The 23517-nt window shown below is 40.7% G+C and overlaps 1 protein-coding gene across 3 annotated transcripts in view; it reads right to left on the bottom strand.

Moving 5' to 3' along the window:
• Greb1l (growth regulation by estrogen in breast cancer-like) overlaps positions 1 to 15229 on the bottom strand; it is a 238013-nt gene extending 222784 nt beyond the window's left edge. For 2 of the 3 annotated variants that reach the window (XM_006526068.4, XM_006526069.3), the window contains exon 1: positions 14873 to 15229. The gene's annotated coding sequence lies outside the window, so the exon portion shown is untranslated. The remainder of the gene's footprint in view (positions 1 to 14872) is intronic. The other variant, NM_001083628.1, reaches the window with a different exon arrangement.
• Between the last annotated feature and the right edge of the window lie 8288 nt (positions 15230 to 23517).

The following is a 23517-nucleotide window of genomic DNA, read 5'->3' as shown; positions in this document are numbered from 1 at the left end:
GATCAATGTTGTTAGTTTTTATTTGTTTTGTCTTTCTTTAATATAAAACAGAGATTTCAGTATTCATGAAAAAATGACTATTCATGTTAAAATTCTCTTTACTTTTGAGCTCATCTTTAGCGACCCTCAGATAAATTTACATTTAAATGAAACATACACAAAGGCCACTGGGCTGCCCTAACTACCTCAAACACACCCATGCTGTCAGAGGTCTAAGACGCCAGTTCTTGGAGAAAAGAAAATTTGTGACCACACAACTATTTTTAAACAGCTTCATACGCCACTTCCTCGGGATTTATAGGGTAATGCTTTACAAATTAAGACAAAATTAAATCTAAGTACCTAAGGCCAAAGAAGATTCTACTCTGAAAACTCCACTCAGACTCCCTGTGTGTAAACCAAGTTTTAGAAAATAAAACTACATAAAAACAATAAATGTCTATATAATATAATAAACTAAAACCTTAAGCCTAACTTCTGATCTTTTTCTTTAATGTATTTAAAAATAACAGATAGTAAACAGATCCAATTAAGATTTAAAACACTTATGTAGGTACTGTGTTCTAATCATGTTGATTAAGCCTTTTTATTCTTTCCACTTTGTTCTCTAACTTTCTGCCTTATAGTGGTCTACAAATCTGGTACAAAGTTTAATTTCATTTGACTAATAGAAAACTTACAAATAGATATCTGTGATAAATGTTTAATCGATCGTATCTTATTTTTAAATTACTATACAGAATAAAAATATACCAAGAGTTAAGTTAGCACATAGTTTTCATTGATGGAAAGCACCAAGTGTCCCAATGCCTGAATTAATTATAAGAAAACACTTTAGGAACATGTAATATGAAAGAAGAGGGGGCAATATTAATGGTTAAAGGATTAGGGCTGACTGAAAATAGGATGTGTGAAGAAAATAAAATATGGAAACCCACTACTTTGTAAGCTGCTATATAAGCTGATGATTGGTTCTTTTGTGGCAGAGTTTCTCTGTGTAGCTAGCCCTGGGCATCCTAGAACCCACTCTGAATTGACCTCAAACTTGGAGATCTGCCTGCTTCTGCCTTTAACAAATAATTTTTTAAGATGCTTAAAGAACTATGCTTATGAATTTATTGCTCTCTTCACAATCTATATGTATCAGTAGAATAGTAATATATGTATTACATATATAGTAGTATATGAAGTCACCTTTTTTATAACTATAAATGTGCTTTGAACACAGCCTGATGGTTAAAATGAGCTTTCGTTCATTTTCTTTCTAATTGATAATTCCATGTGCATTAAACTTGTTACAGAAATGTCATCTCAACAGGAGCACATGTATTAAAAATAGGCTTGTGCTGTATAATACAAAAGACATGAATATTGTTTCTCCTCCATCCTTCTGGGCTGAGGAGATAATTCAGTGTGAAAAGGAACTGAGTTCCTAGCATTCACAGAACACCCAGATGCAGGGACATGTGGCCCTAATCCTATCCCTGGGAAGGTAGAAGCAAGTGGATCTCTAAGCTTACCAGAGAGTCAGTCTAGAGGACTGGTGAGCCCAAGCTAGATAGATCGATAATAAGACAATAAAGTGATAAGCCAGTGAGGTGGACCCTTGAGATCTGAGGCCCCAATGTGGTAGAAGGTAAGAGCCACTCCTAAAAGTTGTCTTCTGACCTCCACCCCTGCACCACTGCCTGTACACACCCACACACATGTACATACACCATGCATACATACACATGTACCTACCTATGCATACACAATTCCTACCCCTCTCCAAAGGATGCATGTCACAGCTTTAGTATCTATGAAGCATCAGTGACGTAAAAGAGCTTGGCAGGGCATTTTCCCCTCAGCCTCAGCATCACCCCAGTTGCTTCAGGTTCCAATGCCTCAGAAACAAGATTAAAGCTTAAATGCAATTTTTTAAAAAAATAGAAAAGCAGGTATATTTAAACTCCATTAGGTTTCAGCTTTAATTAGATTCGCTTATAATTTTGGTGTTAGAAAAGAGAACAAATACCCTTACATATTATACTGTGTAATTTTTATTGCATTAGTGATGGCTTGAGGAATATGCTTCATATGACTCTATAGAACCAGAAGCCCCAGGACCATCCATAGTTGGCTGTCATTTTCCCCAGGGAAGGAATTACTCTGCATGTGTCTGTCCCTCTCTTACAGTTCTCATTCCAGCCACAGGTGCCTAACAAAGTCCTATGAACTTCATTCTGGCATTCATTTCCTGCCCAGGGGAGAATTCTATCACCGCCACTGGATAGCAACCACTTGCTCAGTCAGAAAACTATAAAGAAAAAATATTTTTTCAGGAAGTGACAAATTCATTTAGAAAAATAATTACTTCTTCTCCAAATAAAAACCAAGAGATGCCGGGTGTGGTGGCCCACGCCTTTAATCCCAGCACTCGGGAGGCAGAGGCAGGCAGATTTCTGAGTTCGAGGCCAGCCTGGTCTACAAAGTGAGTTCCAGGACAGTCAGGGCTACACAGAGAAACCCTGTCTCAAAAAACTTTGCCTGCCACATACAGACTTGGGATAATCTATGGAAAGAATATCTGAAACAATCCCACAATGCTTTGGTTTGGGGAAGCTTTTCCAATTTAAAACCTAGTCAGCAATATGAATTATAGTATTTATTCGCTATAAAAATGGTTACATTGTACAGAACACTTATGTCTACTTATTTCACAGTTCTATTCCACTATGAGATATTATAACTATAAATTCACGACTTCCTTTTTTGTTGTTGTTTTTGTTTTTGAGACAGGGTTTCTCTGTGTAGCCCTGGCTGTCCTGGAACTCACTCTGTAAATGAGGCTGCTCAGATCTACCCACCTCTGTCACCTGAGTGCTGGGCATGCAACAAGCCTATATTACTTAAAGCATATACGTAAACTACCACATATGTAAGTTTGAGAATGATTTAAATATACAAAAGAATTACAGACATAATTTTGTAAGAGAGAAATAAAATTAATCTCCCTTCAACCTCAGCCCCAAAATTGTTTTGGATGTATTTTCCTTGTTGCTAACTTTTATTCAAAAGATGTTACGAACCTAACTTTCAAAGGACATGAGCCTTAGCCTGGCATTCCAGTGAAGGTATAAAGGTTATACTGCCCCATCTACTCTCCCTCCCTTCCCTACAGGGTTCTGTGAACAATAGCCTTGATCTGAATGAAGTTTGGTTCAGGTCAGGGGCTATACATAGATGAAAGCTAGCAGGTCTCAACAGATGGTGTTTATTTGCTTATTAGTAAATATTTATCCTGTGTGTTTGTTCCAAGAGCTGCAGATACAAAAATAAAGAAAAGGATCAAGTCACCTGCATCTTTGGAGCCTTGATTCAAGCTTGGTGAGTGAACCCAAGGTTTGGTCACTACTGACTGACCCTTCAGGACTACAACGCGGCCATGCGCACACCGCCTGTCTCCCCTGAGGTGGGGAAGAGTTGATATGTCACTTCAGTACACACCTACCCCAACTTGTCTTCCTGGACACTAAAAAGTATTTTAAGACATAATTAATGTCCATTGGGTCTTATATACACAAAAATGTCATGAGGATGACTTAAGGAAGGAAAGATGGCTCTGAAATGGAGCAGCCTGTCTGCATGCAGACTTAACACTTACTGCCTAGCAAGCTTGTGAAACAGTGTGTCTTCTTGAGCTTCCCTTTTTTTCTTTCCCTTTCTTTTCTTTCTTTTATTCTTCCTTTTATTCTTTCTTTCTTTCCTTCTTTCCTCCTTTCTTTCTTTCTTTTTTGTAACTTTAAAAATAAAAATTTCACAGGTTAGAAACAATGTATGTACAATGTGAGAGAAGATCCATTGGCTTTCATTAATTAAAGCATCAAACAAGAACATTAAAGGTGTTGGAACTTATTAAATTCTATGAGAAGATTAAGCAGAGAAGAGTACAAGGGTCACAGTGTCTTTTATGGCTAATTTTCAAAGACAGTATTTTGTTCCTATATAAATATCTTATTCTACTCGCCGTCTCCTTCCCCGAATCCTATGTTCTGAATAACAGATATGCAACAATACTATACATTATGCTAATCCTAAACCAATCCTGCTGCAAGGCATCATTTAGACATGGCCTACTCCTGACTCAGGGGTCTCTGTGGCAGTATCAACCCTTTAGAATGTCTGAAATAAGATCACTGAACCCCACACTTCAGACTTAACCACTTGGGTGGATTGTCCAGATGGTCCACTTAATATCTCCCGGTCTCAAACAATTCCAATACAATTTTTCACTAAGAACATTGTCAAAAATACATCACATTTAGCATTTGCTCCCTGGGAGGCAATAGCCTAATTGGTGAGCCCCAGATCCCTATGAGAAAGACTGTCTCAAAGGAGGGGGACAGTGTTTCTAGGGATGGCACCTGGGGTTGTCCTCTGGCCTATATATACATCTGCACATACACACCAAACATTTTTAAATTAATTTTCATTTAAACAGCCATATCTGTTCTAAATTTTTTTTTAGTAGTAACCATTTTTAAGACTGCCAAGACTACAAGTAATGTTTCTTTTCAGACTTTTATATTGTTGTCATGTTATTGTTCTACTTAAGATTCTATTTAAGGGGTTAGAGAGATGGCTCAGTGGTTTAAAGCACTTGTGATTCTTACAGAGTATCTGACTTAGATTCCTAGCACCTACACGGTGGCTAACAGTCACCCATAACTCTAGTACCAGGAGATCTGATGCCCTCTTCTGAACTTCTCAGGATCTATGCAGACACATAATATACATACATACATTGAGGCAAAAACATTCATACACATAAATAAATAAGCAACCTTCATTTAAAAAAAATCTATTTAAAATCTAAATGTACTAAAATATATTGCTCCGAATGTTGAGTACTTAGTATTTTTTTGAAAATGGAAAAAAATATTGAAGTGTGGTTGTTCTACATTGTTTGACATTAGCTGTAATTTCAGCTCTGAGAAGACACTGGGAACCATGATGAAACAGAAGGCAAACAGAGCAAGCCAGGTGACCTTGGAAAAAATCACAAAACAAAACATGGTATTGTTGTCTCACCTCTGGCTGTAACATCTAGTCACACTCCACTCAGAAATGACAGAGAACCCTCCTGAACACAGAGTGAATTGCAATTTATATCACATTTTAATTTTCAGGGGAGGGGGGAAATAGGATCAAAATACATTGTATGACATTCCCAAAGAACTAATAAACATGTAAAAGCTATAATTTCTGGAGAGTGTAACTCAGTAGTAGAGTACTTTCTCAGCATGCGTGAGGCTCTTACTTCAAACCTCAGCACTGATAAAAAAAGAGGTAACGTAAAAAACAGTCATTTTCTTTTTTAAAAATTTTTATTAAATATTTTCTTTATTTACATTTCAAATGTTATCCCAAAAGTTCCCTATACCCGCCCCCCCAACCTGCTCCCCTGCCCACCCACTCCCACTTCTTGGTCCTGGCATTCCCCTGCACTGCGGCATATAAAGAACAAGGGGCCTCTCTTCCCAGTGATGGCCGAATAGGCTATCTTCTGCTATATATGTAGCTAGAGACACGCACTCTGGGAGGTACTGGTTAGTTCATATTGTTGTTCCACCTATAGGGTTGCAGACCCCTTCAGCTCCTTGGGTGCTTTCTCTAGCTCCTCCATTGGGGGCCCTGTGTTCCATCTTATAGCTGACTGTGAGCATCCACTTCTGTGTTTGCCAGGCACTGGCACAGCCTCATACGAGACAAAACCAGTTATTTTCTAAGCTTGGTGTTTAGTATTTGGCCTAAGTAAAAAAGGAATAAAAGTCATTTTCTCTCAAGCTCTCTTAAAAAAACAGAAAACCTTGGGAGGGAAATTAGGTTCCATGGCTTTAATGTAGATTTTAATACACATTTTAGAACAAAATATGTACATAAGTTTTTCAATGAGGAAACAATCTGATTTTTGACATTTTAATGTATATTAACATTCTATATTAATGTCATCAAGTGGTATAGCTTATTATGATTTGTCACTAAATTTCCTAACTTTTTTCATATTTGCTGACTAGTTCAAATTGTGATTCTATAGATAGTTAACCATACTATTTGCAATATATTTTTAAAGTATCACACATATTTTAAGAGCTAGAGAGAGGGCTCAGAGGTTAAAAGCACTCACTGCTCTGGCCAAGCACCTGGATTCAGTTCCAAACATTCACATGAGGCAGCTCACAACTGCCTGGGACTCCAGCTCCAAGGGGCCCAATGCCTCTCGTGAAGGAAGGGAGTGAGGGAAGGGAAAAGAGAGGATGGGATGGGAAGGAGTGGGAAGAGAGGGAGAGAAAGAGAGAAATCAAGAGCGAGAGCAAGCAAGGAAGAGCAAGAGAGAGAGAGGCAGAGAGAGACAGAGAGACAGAGACAGAGAAAGAGAGAGCCTACAAGCCTGCCTTTATGATAGTGAGGCAACTTGGTGGTTAGCAGCTCTTACTGCCCACTGATACAAGCAGAGTTCGGTTCCTGAAACCCACATAAAGGTAGATATGGAGAGAACCAACTCCACACAGCTGTTTTCTAACTTACACATGCAAACCACAGCTCACACGCACCCATACAGACACAGAGAGACATACAATAAAAATATTAAAAAAACAAAAACTAAATGACTACTAGGTTTAAAAACTATGATATGATCCTATTACTATAAAAGTTCTTTAGCTGTCTCTTGTGAGACTATGCCGGGGCCCAGCAAACACAGAAGTGGATGCTCACAGTCAGCTAATGGATGGATCATAGGGCTCCCAATGGAGGAGCTAGAGAAAGTAGCCAAGGAGCTAAAGGGATCTGCAACCCTATAGGTGGAACAACATTATGAGCTAACCAGTACCCCGGAGCTCTTGACTCTAGCTGCATATATATCAAAAGATGGCCTAGTCGGCCATCACTGGAAAGAGAGGCCCATTGGACTTGCAAACTTTATATGCCCCAGTACAGGGGAATACCAGGGCCAAAAAGGGGGAGTGGGTGGGCAGGGGAGTGGGGGTGGGTGGATATGGGGGACTTTTGGTATAGCATTGGAAATGTAAATGAGTTAAATACCTAATAAAAAATGGAAAAAAAAAAAAGTTCTTCTGTTGGTAAATATGTACATGAATATAAAGATTTGCAGATATATAAAAAAAATAGCTACTAGCACACTATGGTGTTGATTCCAAGATTTGCTGATACTTAAGACCAGATTTAAAGATGGTAGAAAGAAAAAATGGAAAAAATTAAAGCAATATAACAGACTTAAGTTCTTCCTTAAAAGAGGGGATGTAGACAGTCGGCATGGCTCAGGGTGGGGTGCAGACAGTCGGCATGGCTCAGGGCTGGCCAAGTAAGTCTGATGAGTTTGGTTCAATCCCTGAAACTCAGGTCAAGGTGAAAGGACCCTGCCAAAGCAGCACATGCTGTGGTGGACATACACACTACACACACACTGACATAAATCAAACTTGTAAATTACAAAGAAAAGGAAGAGACTTGGAGGAGATGAGGCAGAACTGTCAGGAGACATTTCCTTGGCTCCGATTTGGATACAGTTGATAGTGACAGTTTTCTGTCCCCTAACTACCATGAAGATGTATGAATAGGCTCAGTGAAACAGTAGCTTACATCTGATGGAATGACAGTAAATAAAAGAACTGATGCTAACATCACATCTTCTCTTCACACTGGAACCTGCAGGCATGGCAACTTCCCGTCATCTATGCTATAAAACCAAGTCTACAGGGTGATATGTTGACGGAGATCTAACTTTTGTGTCCAGGAAAAGCACTAGGGAAGTCTTACAAGGTACATTCATAGCCTGCACCTCAGAAATGTTTAGTCAGTAAGTCAGGACTAAATTTCATAAGCAAATGTGACAAGTATTGACCCTGAAACACAGTGACCTTGGGATGTTTGATTTCCTTCCAAAGAATTCACAGCTGCGGCACAACAGAGAAGACAAGGAATTGATGTAAGACTCCGGCCTCATCTGTAGACTCCCAAGGGCTCAGTCTCTCACCAACTCAGGTCTATACTCAGTATTGCTTTTGAAGAATACAACCCCAGGCTCATTTCTCGTTCTTCTCTTTCTTTCTTTTTTAAAACGTTTGATTGATTCTTTGTGACTTGGACATCATACATCCCAATCCCTCTCATCTCCTAATCCTTCCATATCTGCCCTCCAACCCTGTAACCTTCCCTTGCTCCAAGAAAACAAAAACCAATGAACAAAAAACTCTCACTGTGGAAGCTGTGGTGTGTCACAGTGTGTCACACAGTACACCTCTCACTGTGGAAGCTGTGGTGTGTCACAGTGTGTCACACAGTACACCTCTCACTGTGGAAGCTGTAGTCTGTCACAGTGTGTCAAACAGTGTGTTACCCTTTTGTCCAAACAGCTTTACTACCAAATGTTCATTGCAATGGTCTGGTTCCAGGCCTCTGGCTTCTGCTATACCATCAATACAGCATCGGCATGGGGGACTCCTCTGGGATATCCTGTGTCACCCTGTCTCAGCTTTGGATCTGCAGGACCATCAGGCTCTGCATTCCTCTCTAGTGCGTCACAGTCTAATATTGATAAGGCCCATGTCTTGATCATTTTCCGTTGTTTACTATTTTGCTTATTCCACAGAGTTACTTAATTTCAAAGTGGCATCCCACAGTTAGAACGGGGACTTAGACAGAGCTCAGGAGTTGTAACTCAGACAAAGAAGCAGCTTGAGAGGTGCACAGATGGAGACAGAGTTTATAAATTCACAGATTCTTAGTTCCTGCTAGAGAACTCATTCAACAATAGAGGGGAGACTGGGCTGTGGATTTCTAACAAGAATCCACGGGGAAAGGCTGTGTATGTTTTCAGAAGGAAGGGCTCCCTAGTTTCTTGTACCTAAGCTATTTACCTAAATGAGCAAAATTATTTTATCATAGATATTTTCATTTAATGGATTCAATACTATTTTCACAACTATTTTCTGCTGGCTTATTTCTTTCCTTTTAACCTGGTGTTTACATTCTCTCTAAACTCTATATTCTTTTTAAACATACATTTATTTATATGTTAATTTATTCACTGTGTGTGCGCATGCATTATATGTGTGTAGAGGTCAGGGGACAACTTGCCAGAGTTGGTTCACTCCTTCCTCAGGTCATCAGGTTTGGTGGCAAACATCTTTACCTACTGGGAACTTTTACTCTTAATTTTGTGATATGCTTCTGTTGCATTTGTTGAAAAACAAAACAAAACAAAACAAAACAAAAAAAACCCTTCCTTTTTCTTTGAAACAGACTCTTGCTGAGTAGTTCAGGCTGACCACCGGTTCCAGATCCTCCTGCCTCAGGCTCCTGGTCACTCAGATCACAGCTGTGAGCCACCACCTCATGCCTGAGTAATTCCTAGGAGAGGAATGTCTAAGGAATTTAGTGCCCTCCAACCGAACTTACTCCTATACAGGAACTGTTCTTATTTATACTACCCAGCATGGTAGTCAGCAACCACACGTAGCTCTTGAGCACTTAAATGTGACTAGCAGGATTGAGAAACTAAGTCTACTTGAAGGTGTTAATTAACTCATGTTTAATTGACTACCTGTGGCCTGGGGTCACTGTCTTACAGTAGGCAGTTGACTAAGTCATGATATGTGATACCAAATTGCTCTCCAGAAAAACCTGAATTTTTACCTCCACTCTTAGTAAAAGATAATAGCCAATTCTTTACCTAACAGGCAACACAACTTTCATCTACTGAAGTTTTATAATCTGAACACTGAAAAATGCCTTTTACTCTTTTTTATTATCCTGTGATGAACAGCACCATTTCTTCTGTCATCACAAGTTAGTTACAAATATTTTTAGCCACATTGCTTGATTCTGTGGATGGAAATGATCTAGCTTCCAGATTTGTTTGTTGGGTCAATTTTTTTGTCATTAAAATCCATTGTCAAGATTTAAGTTCATATAAAAATGTGAACTTCATGCTTTATCTAGCCTGTTAAATGGCCTAGCCACAGTGTCCAGTGGCTAAGCAACAGTTGGAGGAGCCTTTGAGGTTCTGCCATCATCAGACTTCTTAGCCAGTTCGTTAATGCAGCTATAACAAGGATTACTACTTTATGGGTGCCCTGCTTCACCCCACATGCCAGTGTTTGGCCTGTCAGATGTCTGAGTTTGTAACTCTTGCCTGAAGTATATTTTAAGAGATTAAATGCCAAATAGTAGCTAGCTAATAATAATAATAGCTAGCTTTCATCCTGTTTAGCATGCAAAAAAGACTTGATGACCTTTCAGTTCCATTTACAACTAACATTTATCTCGTAGAACACTTTTTCTAGTGGGTGTTGAAGTTTCTTTCTCCCTAGAATAGCCACCCAGCATTATATAGATTGTTAAGATGCAGACTGATAGCCTTGCCTCTCAGTTTCTAACTCAATAGATTAGGGCTTAGACTCCGCACCTAGCTCCAAGCTCTATCATACTGAGTTGATGCCTTCTCAAAGCCTACAAGGGGTGTTCTAACACTCCTAAAAGTGTTGTAACAGAATGTAATTTTGGCAACATAGTACAAATGTGTAGGCCTTTTTCCCCCCTAAAAACAAATCCACATTCTTTCATTTTACCTTTACAACAGTCCTTTGCAAAAAGTTGGTAACTAAAACAGTAATTGCTTGTCCCATTTTCCAGAACAAAACCCAAGAAACCCCTTCTGAGCACACAGAAAGTTAGAAGAGCCAAATCAAGAAAGTGTCCTAACCTTGTAAATGCAAATGAACTCAGCAACACAGGCTATGCTTGAAGTCCGCTTCTAGACTGGTATCATAAAAACAGAACCATGCCCAGGAACAGAGAAGGCAATCCAAGACATGAGTCCCTGAAGCAAACATTTCTCAAGGGTTGATTGCCAACCATGCAGTCTCCTGTGGGGACCTCTGAAGAGAATCGTAAAGTACAAGGAAAAGACAGTTCTCTGTCTGCTTTGCTGTGTACAGACACAGGCCAGGAACCATACAGTAACCAGTGTGTGGAAGAGGCAAATACAGAGTTGTGACTATGTGACTTCACATCTGGACTTGGAGGAGTGGCCAGTCAGACAAGAATGGGGGAAAGAAAGAGTACACAATAGAGCCCTCCTGGAGCTCAAGGCACAAAGAGCAGCTTTATCCACACTGGGTGTGTGTTTGCCAAAAATATCAGGGCTGCTGGTGCTCCAGAACTTACAAGGGCATGCTTTTGTGTAGACTAAGCTACCTTGACTGTATAACAGCTCTAGTCAGGGGGTATAACTTCACGATCCATTTGTAGCCTAAGAGGTCAAAAATTGTATCTCTCTGATTTTTTTTTTTTTAGAAGCATTCTTAATTGAAAGAAAAAAAAAGATCTTAAGTTGTGACCCTAATTCTACTACTTGTAAAGCACCCCTTCAGGGAAAGAAAGAGTACTTTTGTCACTTTAATAAGACTTATGTATGATGCTAGACATTAATTTTAACAGTGACTTTCCCAAGTTTAAACCAATGATAGCTAGGAAGCACAGGGTGAAAACAAACAAACCTACAACTGATCTGGGGAAGGTTACTGAATGACTTAATGTACTCTGCATGAATGTTGTAACTGACTTTGTTTACACAGCCATTGTATAGCCTAGCACAAAATCATGAAAGCAACAATGTGCCCACAACTTCATTTAGAAAACCATAGCAATACTGTAGGGCAACTATTCCTCCCATGCACAAGACTGAAAACTGCAAATTAAAAATGAATTCAATTTTATCATTACCAAATACTTGTTTCAAATTACCAGGAATCTGAAATTTTCCTAATAAAAGGGAGAACATTCATATGTATTTTCATGTGTCATTTCTTATTATCTTAACCTTTTAGAGAACTACCATGATAGATTTAGAAACTTAAATTCTTAGAAAATAAGTTACTTAACCAATATTCTCATTATATGTTATAACTAGGTTTGAACCCAGAACTTCTAACTTTGAAGCCACCCATTTACAACCACACTATGTTGCCTCTCTAAAAAAATATACTAAGAACTTGAGAAGTCAGGGAAAGGCAAAGGAAAAAAAGAAAAGCTGATCGGGAATGTTTACAGTCATAAGGATAGTCACACTTCTTTCATAACTGCAAAATCCCAAATCTTAATCTATGGGGGAGTTTGTCAGTAAATCAAGATTACTCAGGTGCCCTTACAAATTTTCATCTTGATAGTGAGGATCTTGGCAATCACTGTCTGTAGTGTTTTTAAATCCCTTAACTGAGGTTCTTCAGAGTGACTCAAATGAAATGTTTTTACTTTTACAACTTTGCAATCATTCAGTTCAGAGGCTGGGTATGATCTGAAGTTTCCTTCCCTATTAAGAATATGAATGTATACTTACATAGTAGCCAAAATATCAAAGCTGTAAAGAGAATTTCTAGCTTCAATACTCTTGAGAGTTTCTAAGTAAATTGCCAAGACTCTTTGAGACAAATGAACTTCACTTCCACTTTACCACAAGAGAAAAGTAACAATTTGGGAGAAATGGTTTTCCTTAAAATAGCACCATAAATTGTAAAGAGGATTCTCTCTCCAAGGTGATGTGCAGAGGCCCATTTAGCTCCAGAGTTGGCCTCTACCACCAGGAGAAACAGACATTTGCTGAGAAAGTCAAGTCACTGTTCTCCAAAGATATCAAATCTTAAGAACAGAAATGTACTTCAAACATCTCTAACCTCTCCTTTGTGAGTCTACCTCCAGAATATTCTTATCATCCCACTGATTACCTACAGTAGTGGCTATTCTGATCTAGTCTTAGAATACCTGGACTATGTTAGCAATAGAACTTAGAAGGACACTTGAAAAGCTACATAGCAATTCTTTTACTTAACTAAGAGGACAGGAGCAGGAGGACATTGCCAAGAAAAGTACTTTCTGTGGTTAGTTTATGGCAAATCTAGGCCTAAAATAAAGAGATCTTAAACTTGGCCTCCATGTGTCTCTTGTTATCTATAGTGTGTGTGTGTGTGTGTGTGTGTGTGTGTGTGTGTGTGCATGTGTGTGTGCATGTGTGTGTGTGGGGGGGGGGGTTGAACCCAGTATCTCAGACCAAGTGCCCTACTACTGAGCTTGAAAATGCTGTTATATATGTTATGCCAATGGAAGATTCCAAATGTCTACTTGATGTTTTCAGAGAAACATTCTGGTGGACAAAGTACCATTTGCTCTGCTTCTTAGAGGTTCAACATAGAGGGAAATAAAGGTTACAAGAACTAGCTTGAAGAAAGGGTGTTCTGCTTTGTACTTAAACATTTGTTCTAAGATTTTTATCTTTCTAACTGATCATCAAAGTAGTAAGTACCCACCACAGGCCAAATAAAAGTTTATGTCATCACAAGAGGACATCAAATTGGTAATTGCTATCATTAATATACATATGCATGTAGATATGAGCAATCTTTACTTACATTCTACTCCCTTTCTCTTCTGTTTCCATTTGAACAACAATTTATCATATAAATTGACAACTGTGGCTGCCTCCAGGAGAAGAAACGAGGGATAGAAGAGGGGGCTTAATTTGTACTGCACACTCTTTAATGTTGCTTGAAATTGTTACCAAATTTCTACTATACCTCAGTATTTATTAAATTTATATTTCCTTTTTAAATGCATATTTGTATGCATGTAGTTTTATTACTAATTTAATGAAACAACTATTCTAAAGTTTTCTTTTTTAAATGAGTTTTTCATATTGCAATTCCACCAGTTTTCAGAAAGAAAAAAAGAATCAAAACAATAACTAAACTCAAGGCAGAATTTCAGACCAGAACTCGACAGAGGAGCGAGTAGTTTTTTAAGAGGAAAATTCGGTTAAACCCTTTTGAACCTCTTATATCTAAAAGGCCGTTTTAAAAAGGGATTTGAGGACGGTTTCTCAAGAGAGGCAGAGTGGAAAATCTCACAGTTTCAAAAGTCCAAATCAAAATTTGTTTATATCTAGTCAGGGACATAGGTCCAGGATGGAGTTTATAGGAAAAAAAAAAAAAAAAAAAAAAAAGGAACACAACTCAGTTCTTAGATTTCTGGAGCAGGAACCCTCTCTGTCCTGAATGTTTTGTGGGCTTACTTTCAAGGAGAAACTCCACGTAGTGAACAGATAATCTCCTTTTACTGAAGCTCAGAAGGACTTCAGGAATCACGGACTTTAACCAACCGCCCACCTCCACCCTGCCTGGCCAGGGCACTCATCACCTCACTATATATTTTCACGGTCAGCTGTCAACGCAACCCTTTGTGTCCCATTCAGATTAAGAGCAGCCCTCAGAGAAATTGAAATGATGGCCGGAAGACGCGCGAGTGACGAAGTGACATTTGGCGTGGACCCCAGCAAATGCTTGACCACATCTGGCTACTCTCAAGTTTCCCAAGCCCGGCTCTACCCATCCTCTGCGTGGACCCCTCCGGGTCTCGATTCTTGCCGTCCATCCAGCACTCGGGGACCGCTAGCCGTCCCCTCGTGCTCGGGGAGCGGCCGGGACGCGCCCCTCACCGCAGCCTCCTTCATCCCGCACCGCATCAGCCACCTCCCTCCAGCCACAAAGGCAGCTGCGGGGCCAGAGTGACAGGCCTGTGGCCGCAAACGGCGAAATGAGGTAGCCAGGGACAGGGACTGGGATGGGGTTTGTTTCCCGCTGGCACAGGCGCCTGCCCGGCCACACGAGTCACTCCACTACCGCGCCGCCTTCCAGTTCCTCCAGAAGAAAGTCCGCGGCCCTGAGCAGGGAAGGTGTCCAGCCCACCAAAGGACAGGCCCTACCCGCCACTGAGTCCCCTCGCCTCCCGGTCCCCGCGAGTCCCCGCAGCAGCTCACCTGGCCCCGGCGGGAGTGAGGGCAGAGGGCCGGGGTGGTCTCCACAGCCCCGGGCGGCTCCGTGCTGCGCTCTGCTCCGAGAGGCTAGCGCCGCCGGTGGCTGGCGTCTCTGCGGCTTGGCGCGGGCTGCGCGCTCAGTTCCCGGGGGCGGAGCGAGGCGCCACCGCGGCCAGAGGCGGATTCCTCAGGTGCTGCCCCCCCCCCCCCCCTTCCCCTCCTGGCCTGAGCGCCCTGGTGGCCTTTTGGGCTCCCTTGCCTTCAACCTTAGAGTGTACAGAAGCACGCGATGCCAAATACACGCCCACGTGCTGCGGAGCCCTACATGTAGCCTTCACGCTTGGGTTTGAGAACTCCAGGAGGATGATGTGTGTGGCCACTCTGGGATAGGGAGGTGGCAGTGTGCTGGGGGGTTTCTGGGAAGAAGGATTGCCCCCTAGTGCTGCTGAAGAGCGTGGTCAAGAACCACATTTACTTTCTCTCAGGATCCTACTTCATTTAGAGTGCTCTCAAGTCACTGTGTGACTTCTTTGTCACTCTATCTAGTGACCAAGTTCCATGGTCTGAGCAATACTCGGTCAAGAGCCCTTGGCCTTTTGCATGAGACCGGGTTGTAGGGTGCAGACAAAAAACAAACCCACCCTGGAGCTCCAAGCCGGAGCAGATTTCTGCACCTCTTCGATGGAGCTCCAAGACACTGGTCCTACTCTCTAGTCGTGGCTCCCGGACCCCCAAAGTAGCCCTGGCTCCTGCAGAGCCTCCCGTAGACCATAGAGCAGCCACTTCCAGCTGGCCCTGCCTTTAACGGTTGCTACAGGAACAAAAAGTTCTGGAGGGATGCTGTGGCTGGATAATGACAAATGCCGCTCCAATTTTCACAGTTGATGGCCTCTGGTATTCAAAGCTGTAACTTGTTTTCTTGAACTGAAACTGCTGCCAGAGAGTTCAGTGACCAATAGAAGCAGCTTCATGCTGGATGCAAAGAACAGAAAAATAACTATAACATAGAACGGTACTGAGGGTTAGCAGTTTAATTTATCATATTCAACAAGAAAACTCCATTTGTAACCACTTGAGAAGTGAGCACAGGTGTGGAAAGGGAAGTTAAGCAGTAACCTGAGGTCCAGGCTCGCTTCACGTAACCTGAGCTCACACGGGTTAAACAGCGAAACCACTTTCAGTGACACACATCTGATTCCAGCGCTCAGGAGGTTGAGGCAAGGTTGTGAGTTTAAAGCCAGCCTGGGCTATGTAGTGAGCTTGAAGCTGCCTGTCTCAAAAACAAAAGAAACAAGAAAATAGAAATAGCTAAAGCAGATGAGAAACTTTGGAAAAACACTGTCCATTTGAGCCTTTGCAAGGCCTATGGAACTGAGGAAGAGGAACACTATCCATCAACAATCTCAAAAGGACAACTACAGTGCAGATTCCACTCAATTTAGCTCAAGGACTATTTGTTAGTGCTAAGCACCCTAGACTATGCAGATATCATAATAAGTATGGCAGAAGGACCTTGGTCTGACATAGGCTTCTGGTATTCTTCAGTAGTTCAACAAATATTTATTGAACTCCTACTGAAAGCTGGCTTAATTGCACTGATAGCACGAGGCTTCATTATTAAACAAAATGAGTCTTTAACAAGGTTAAAAGTTAGTGATAAAAGTGATAATATTAGGTCAAGTTACTTGACACCCTCAGCATCCCTATTTGTAAGATAGAACAGTCCACGCTTCAGGGCGTGGCTGACTGAGATAAAGCATTAGCTCCTAGACTCTATTAGATGTTTCATTGTCTATGAGATCTTGCACTTGCCCACCTACTTACTAATGACTTCCAAATGTCCAAGTTCAGGAGTGTCACACAAATAGTAAAAATTTCCAAATGCTTACTGCTTGGCCACAGGGCAAGTTCTGTGATTACAACCTGGTTCTGCTCCCAAGGAGAAGCCCTCCTTTGCCAAAGGTTCTCTGGTCCTTGGCACCACACTCTGGACCAGTCTTCTTCAATTATTATTCTCTGTGGTCACATCAGAAGTGGGCGCTAGAAAGTCTTGGAGACTTTATCCATTTCTGGATGCTATAGCTTTGCTTTCAGGTTTCTTTTACAGCTGTTGATTTCTTTAAAGCTATTTTGTGGCTGGTCTCATTGTATAATTCCGAAACATTTAACAGACTTTATTATTTTCTTCCATCGATATCATCCATAATCTGTTTTCATCATACCCAAAATGTATTAGGAAGCAACGTTTCGGCTGCTAGCCCTTATCAGATCGAGACTTAGTAACTCCCATCTCTGCACAGCATCATAACAACCCTTCTCCTCTGAGAAAAGGGGGTACCAAATTTATACCCAAGAGTTCATTTACTTCAAGAAAAAAAAATCCAGCTTCTAAGCTAATACTACAGAGGTTAGGATCAGTGCAGAGAACTGGATCCTGGTCTGTCTAATTCCAGAGAAGTTGCCAATTAACAATGCTTAGTAGTCTAGATTCCTAGTTACAAATATGAGTAGACAAAAAAAATTCACTAATGAGAGTGAGAATCTGTCATTTGAAAGAACAGATTAAAGCAAATGAAAAGGTAGTTCACACAAGAACCAAGAGAAACTTTTTTTTCAAGATTTCCATGTTCTTAGTGAAATTAAATAGTAATAAGAATGGGTTGTCATGAAAATGAAGCAATCAGAATACCAGGCTATCCTTGGAAACTAAAAACCAGATAAATAGTAGCCAGGAATGTTGATGAGTACCTATAAATCTTGAAGTTCAGACACTGAGGCAGGAGGCTCACAAGTTTAAGACTAACAATGCTATGTAGCATTCCAGGCCAGTTTGGCCAACATAGAAAGATATCCATCTAGAAAGAATAGAAGGACAGGATGAGGGTGGGGTAGGGTGGGCTAGAGAATTGGCTCAGTGGTTGAGAGAACTTGTCACTCTTTTGGAAGGCACAGATTTAATCCCTAGCATCCACATGGTCGTACACAAGCATCTGTAACTCCACTTATAGGATATCTGCCCTCTCCAGACATACACATGTGGCACAGACATATGTGCAGACAAACACATAGGGGACCCAGAAGAACAAAGAGGACCACGGTGGTTTTAAATCTCATTACAAAGCAACAGGAAATAAAGGTCATGGTAGTGGCAAAAGGAGAGATATAGATCAATAGAATAGAATTAACAGTCTAGAAGTCAGCCCATGCATGTATGGTCAATTATTTCTCAACAATTGTGTTGAAAGAAAGTGATGGAGAAACAATAGTCTTCTTAGCAAATGGTGCTGGGACAACTTGATATTCATATGCAAAAGAATAAAGTTGAGCATCTCCCTTCTAGTAGGCACAAACATCAATGCAAAGTGGATCATGGACTTAAATGTAAGGGCTGAAATTATTAAAATCTCTCTACAGAATCTTAATATGTCACAAGGAGCAACACAAATGTTCATAACAGCAAGGCTCACCAGCTTGAATGAGTAGATACAATGAGACATATCCACATATTATCTGGCAATAAAAACCATAGAGCAAATATATGCACCAATATGGGTAAATATATACCAATATGGGTAGATGTAAAAAAAAAGTTATCTAAGGCCATATATCTCATGATTCTACTTCTGTGAAGTGTCTGTTTGGAGGGGAAATGAGAAAAGGGAATAAAATTTGAAATGTAAATAAAGAAAATATCTAATAAAAAATGAAAAAAGTGCCTAGAGAGCTTCTAGAGATAGGCAATAGATTGTTCATGCCTGAGGCTAGGAAGTTTGGGGGGTGGGGTGGGGAATGAGGAGTAACTGCAGATGGGTGAGTGCAGACCTCTTAGGGTTTTTTTGGATAGTGAAGATGCTCTAAACTAGACTTGTATAATGTATCAATCCTTAAATACAATAGAAAGCACTGCAGTGGATACTTTATAGAGGAAATTGTATTGTATTTCAGTTACAGAAAAGGAAAAAAATGGGACTAAGAAGAAAACTATTGGCTCAAATAATAGAGAAATATTTTCTGAGATAAATATACATTTATATATTCAGTATGATAAAGCTAGATTACTTGCAAAAGAATTACACTTAAACAAATCCTTGTGAATTTTCTAATTTTGAAGATAAAGAACAAAGTCATATGAGCTTTAAGCCCTGCCCCACCTCCCAGCAAAAACTTAACATGTAAAGAAAGTATAGCCAGGGGCTGGTGAGATGGCTCAGTGGGTAAGAGCACCCGACTGCTCTTCCGAAGGTCAGGAGTTCAAATCCCAGCAACCACATGGTGGCTCACAACCATCCGTGACAAGATCTGACTCCCTCTTCTGGAGTGTATGAAGACAGCTACAGTGTACTTACATATAATCAATAAATAAATCTTTAAAAAAAAAAAAAAGAAAGTATAACCAGGTCCTCAGCGCCTCAGCTGCAGCAGCGCCTCAGCTGCAGCATCACATGGAAGGATATTTGGGCCTTGTTGGAAGGAAAAGGTGCATTAACCCAAATTCCAAACCTGAAGCATGGCCGCCTCCCAAGCTGTCCACTGGGCCTTACTCCCATCAGCCATCATTCTTCCAGTGGAGGAGGACTGGAATTTCCTTACCTCTGTCCTGGATGTTGGATCAGATTTCTAGGATCTGAAAGTTTCCCTTCCAAAATTAATTGGAAATGATCACCACTGCCACAGGGTTGGGGTGGGGTGGGGGGAGCTTTTCCAAGGTGTGGTTATGAGAATTCCATGATCATAAAGGAGGACTGATGCCACTAAAGTGGGAGCTTGCAAAGCAAAACATGGTGCAATGAGTCCATAATCCTAGAGTACAGGAACTAGGAGCAGAAAGGTCCCAGATTCTGACCATCTTAGGTTACATAGTAATACAGCATGTTCAAAAATAAATAAACAAACTTTTTTTAAGACCAAACACAAGTTGGGTATCATAGTACAATCTTTGTAATCCTAACACTGGGGTGGCTGATCAAGAGTTTGATGCCAGCCTGACTTGTACATAGTGAGATTCATAAAAACAAGGTCTCAATCAAGAGGAGGACACATGCACAAAAGCAGTCAAGTAAACTGCACAATCGTTAGGAGGGTCTAATAACTTTCTAGTTTGTTTGTTTGAGGCATGTTTTTTCTGAGTAGCCCTGGCTGTCCTAAACTTGCTCTGTAGACCAGGCAAGCCTCGAACTCAGAAATCTGCCTGCCTCTGCCTCCTAAGTACTAGGAATAAAAATGTGTACCACCATGACCCAGCTGATAGCATTTAACTTAAATGCTGAAAGTGTTAGAATATACAAAAAATAATAATAATAATTGCAGTGTATTTGAAAGAAAAAAATATTGATAGTATCAGTCCCTAGGATGTAGAGTTAAACTATTCCCTTACCTGAATTAACACCTCAGAGCCCATGAGCAAATCTAAAAGTTGGAAAGTTGTCTTCTGACTTCTCTGCATATGTTCCATAGTCCTTGTAGCAGATACACACACACACACACACACACACACACACACACACACACACACACACACAAATAAATAAATAAATAGGTAAAGGTAAAAAATTAAAGACTGGAAATAAAATTACAAGGAAGAACAGACAAAAAGAAGTGCAGAAGTCATTTTAAATCAGTCGATGTCAAGCCAATGTTCACAAGTGCGGTCACTCAGGAAGCTGAGGACGGAAGAGCACTCAGCACAGAAGTTGGACACCTTCTGGGCAACACAGGCAGAACTCACCTTTCAGTTCTTTTTAAAATCAAAATGAAATGATGATAAACAGATAAGCATTAGGGGAGGGGGTGGGTATGGCTCAGCGGGAGAGCACCTCCCTAGTGTTTCCAAAGTCTGGGTTCAATCCCTAGCACTGCAAAAACCAAGCATTAAGCATTAAGCAAAACAAGGCTAATTTACACAGATAAAAGACGTGATAGGAATAGCAGATAATTCTTGACCTCTCACTAACTCCAGGCACTGAGTGCTGAAATTCATGCCCTCAAGTGGTCACTAGGATGCTATTGGCTGGCTGTGGTTAACATTATCATTCTGCAGATATGAAGAAGAGACTTTAGATATAGATTAGATAGTGTTCTCAGTCACACCAGTGATGGAGCACAACTCAGTGCCTGAGCTGTTCATTCCAAAGAGCAGACACATAGAACCAAAAGTATTTAAGGGAGAGTTTAATTGTAAAGTTTTAATCCATTTGTTTAAGAATTTCACAGATGGCATAGACCAGAGAATAGGTGTAAAAAAGATACCTGGAGTAATACAACTGACATAGTTTCCTATTAATGTAACAAAGTGCCTGAGCTAATTTATAAATAAGAAGGGTCTTCACATTCTAGAGGTCGCTCCGTCCTCCATCAGTCAGACCCGTGATGGTCTAGCTGAATGACTGGACATGGAGCACAGCGCTACTCCAGCTGCCTACCTCATGGTGGTTGTGAAAGGAGGGAACAGAAGGTACCACGGTCCCTGCAACCACGTTAACCACCCTTAGTCTTCACGGCTTGAAGTTTTCCAATAATGCCAAGCTAGAGACCAAACTTTCTTTTAAAGATTTATTTCTTTATTTTATGTATATGAATACACTGTGGCTGTCTTCAGACACCAGAAGAGGACATCAGATCTCATTACAGATGGTTGTGAGCCACCATGTGGTTGCTGGGAATTGAACTCAGGACCTCTGGAAGAGCAGTCAGTGCTCTTAACCGCTGAATCATCTCTCCAGCCCTAGAGATCAAACTTTTAAACTGTGCCTTTAAGGGCATTGAGAAAACAAAACAAAACAAAACTACATATACATACTTACAGAAACTTCAGACTCTTTTTTTTTGTTTGTTTGTTTGTTTCTTGTGGTTTTTGGTTTTCAAGTCAGGGTTTCTCTGTGTAGCCCTGGCTGTCCTGGAACTCACTCTAGATCAGGCTGGCCTCGAACTCAGAAATCTGTCTGCCTCTGCCTCCCAAGTGCTGGGATTAAAGGTGTGCGTCACCACTGCCCTGTAAAACTTCAGACTCTTTTTTTTTTCCTTTTTCCTTAGCTCATTTTATTTTTTTTTCTTTTTCCATTTTTTATTAGGTATTTTCTTCATTTACATTTCAAATGCTATCCTGAAAGTCCCCTATACCCTCTCCCCACCCTGCTCCCCTACCCACTCACTCCCACTTCTTGGCCCTGGCATTCCCCTGTACTGAGGCATATAAAGTTTGCAAGACCAATGGGCATGCCTCTCTTCCCAATGATGGCCGACTAGGCCAATTTCTGCTACATATGGAGCTAGAGATACAAGCTCTGGGGGTACTGGTTAGTTCATATTGTTGTTCCACCTATAGGGTTGCAGACCCCTTCAGTTCCTTGGGTACTTTCTCTAGTTCCTCCATTGGGAGCCCTGTGTTCCATCCAATAGCTGACTGTGAGCATCCACTTCTGTGTTTGCCAGGCACTGACAAAGCCTCACAGGAGACAGCTATATCAGGGTCCTTTTAGCAAAATCTTGCTAGTGTATGCAATAGTGCCTGGGTTTGGTGGCTGATAATGGGATGGATCCCCAGTTGGGGCAGAAAACAGCAGCTTATGAACTCTTTTCTAAGTTAAAGAATATTTTAAGCACTGACATAAAAAACAGGCCTAACACACAGGTTTTGTTTTGTTTGTTTGTTTTTAAGATGGGGTTTTGTGTATCCCAAGCTGACTTGAACCCCCTATATAGACAAGGATTTTTGTGAATTTCAGGTCCTTCTGCCTCTAGCTCTTATGTGCTAGGAAACCATGAGGCCTGGATGTTATGCAGTGACAGGGATCAAACTCAGTTTCCCTAGACAAGCACTATACTAACTGAGCTATCCTAAAGCCAGAGTAAAGTAATAAAGCAGCTACTTAGTTTTAAAATGAAAAATTATCTTGATTAAATATCTTTCTAAATAAAACCACATGTAATTTTAATTACAGTGTGGCTAGAAATTTTTAAGAGGTAACACAACTATTAAAAATCTGAGGTGTACAACACTATATTTTGCAATGACTTCTGAGATTTAAAAAAAAAACACAGTTAAAAAACAAAAGCAGATTAAACAGGCTACACAGAAACTGAAGCCTGTGGCTTTTATGAGCACGATCAATAGGGGGAAAGGCACCTGTGATAGCTGATATTAATTGTCAACTGGATAGGATACAAAGTCACCGGGAGATGGCCTCTGGGCATGCTTGTGGAGGACTATCTTTAGCAGGCCCACCCAGAAAGAAAACCCTGTGGGTGGTACTGTTCCTTGGGCTGGCAACCAGGACTGTATAAAAGAAGAAAAGGAGAGCTAAGCACAACAGGCATAGCTGTTTCTCAACTATGGATACAATGCAACCAGTTGCCTCAAGCTCCTGCTTATGTGACTTTCCCACTGTGATGGACTAAAACCTCAGACTGGGACCAAAAGAAACCCTTTCTGTCAAAAGTTCCTTTTCTATGAGTATCTTTTTATTCCAGCAACAGTAACAAAGGCAGCTGAAATGAGAGGAAAATAAGCAGATCATGAATCTAATATCTATTTCCCTTGTGTGTTCTGTGATACACAGCACATTCTCTGCAGGAACACTCCCTTCATTTACTTGGATCCACAAACTGGAAAGGACCCTGAATACATTTTCATGTCTCTGACATAGTCAACT

This window comes from Mus musculus, chromosome 18 (genome assembly GCF_000001635.26).
Source record: "Mus musculus strain C57BL/6J chromosome 18, GRCm38.p6 C57BL/6J".
NCBI lineage: Eukaryota > Metazoa > Chordata > Mammalia > Rodentia > Muridae > Mus > Mus musculus.
This window is presented reverse-complemented; position numbering and strand designations above follow the sequence as displayed.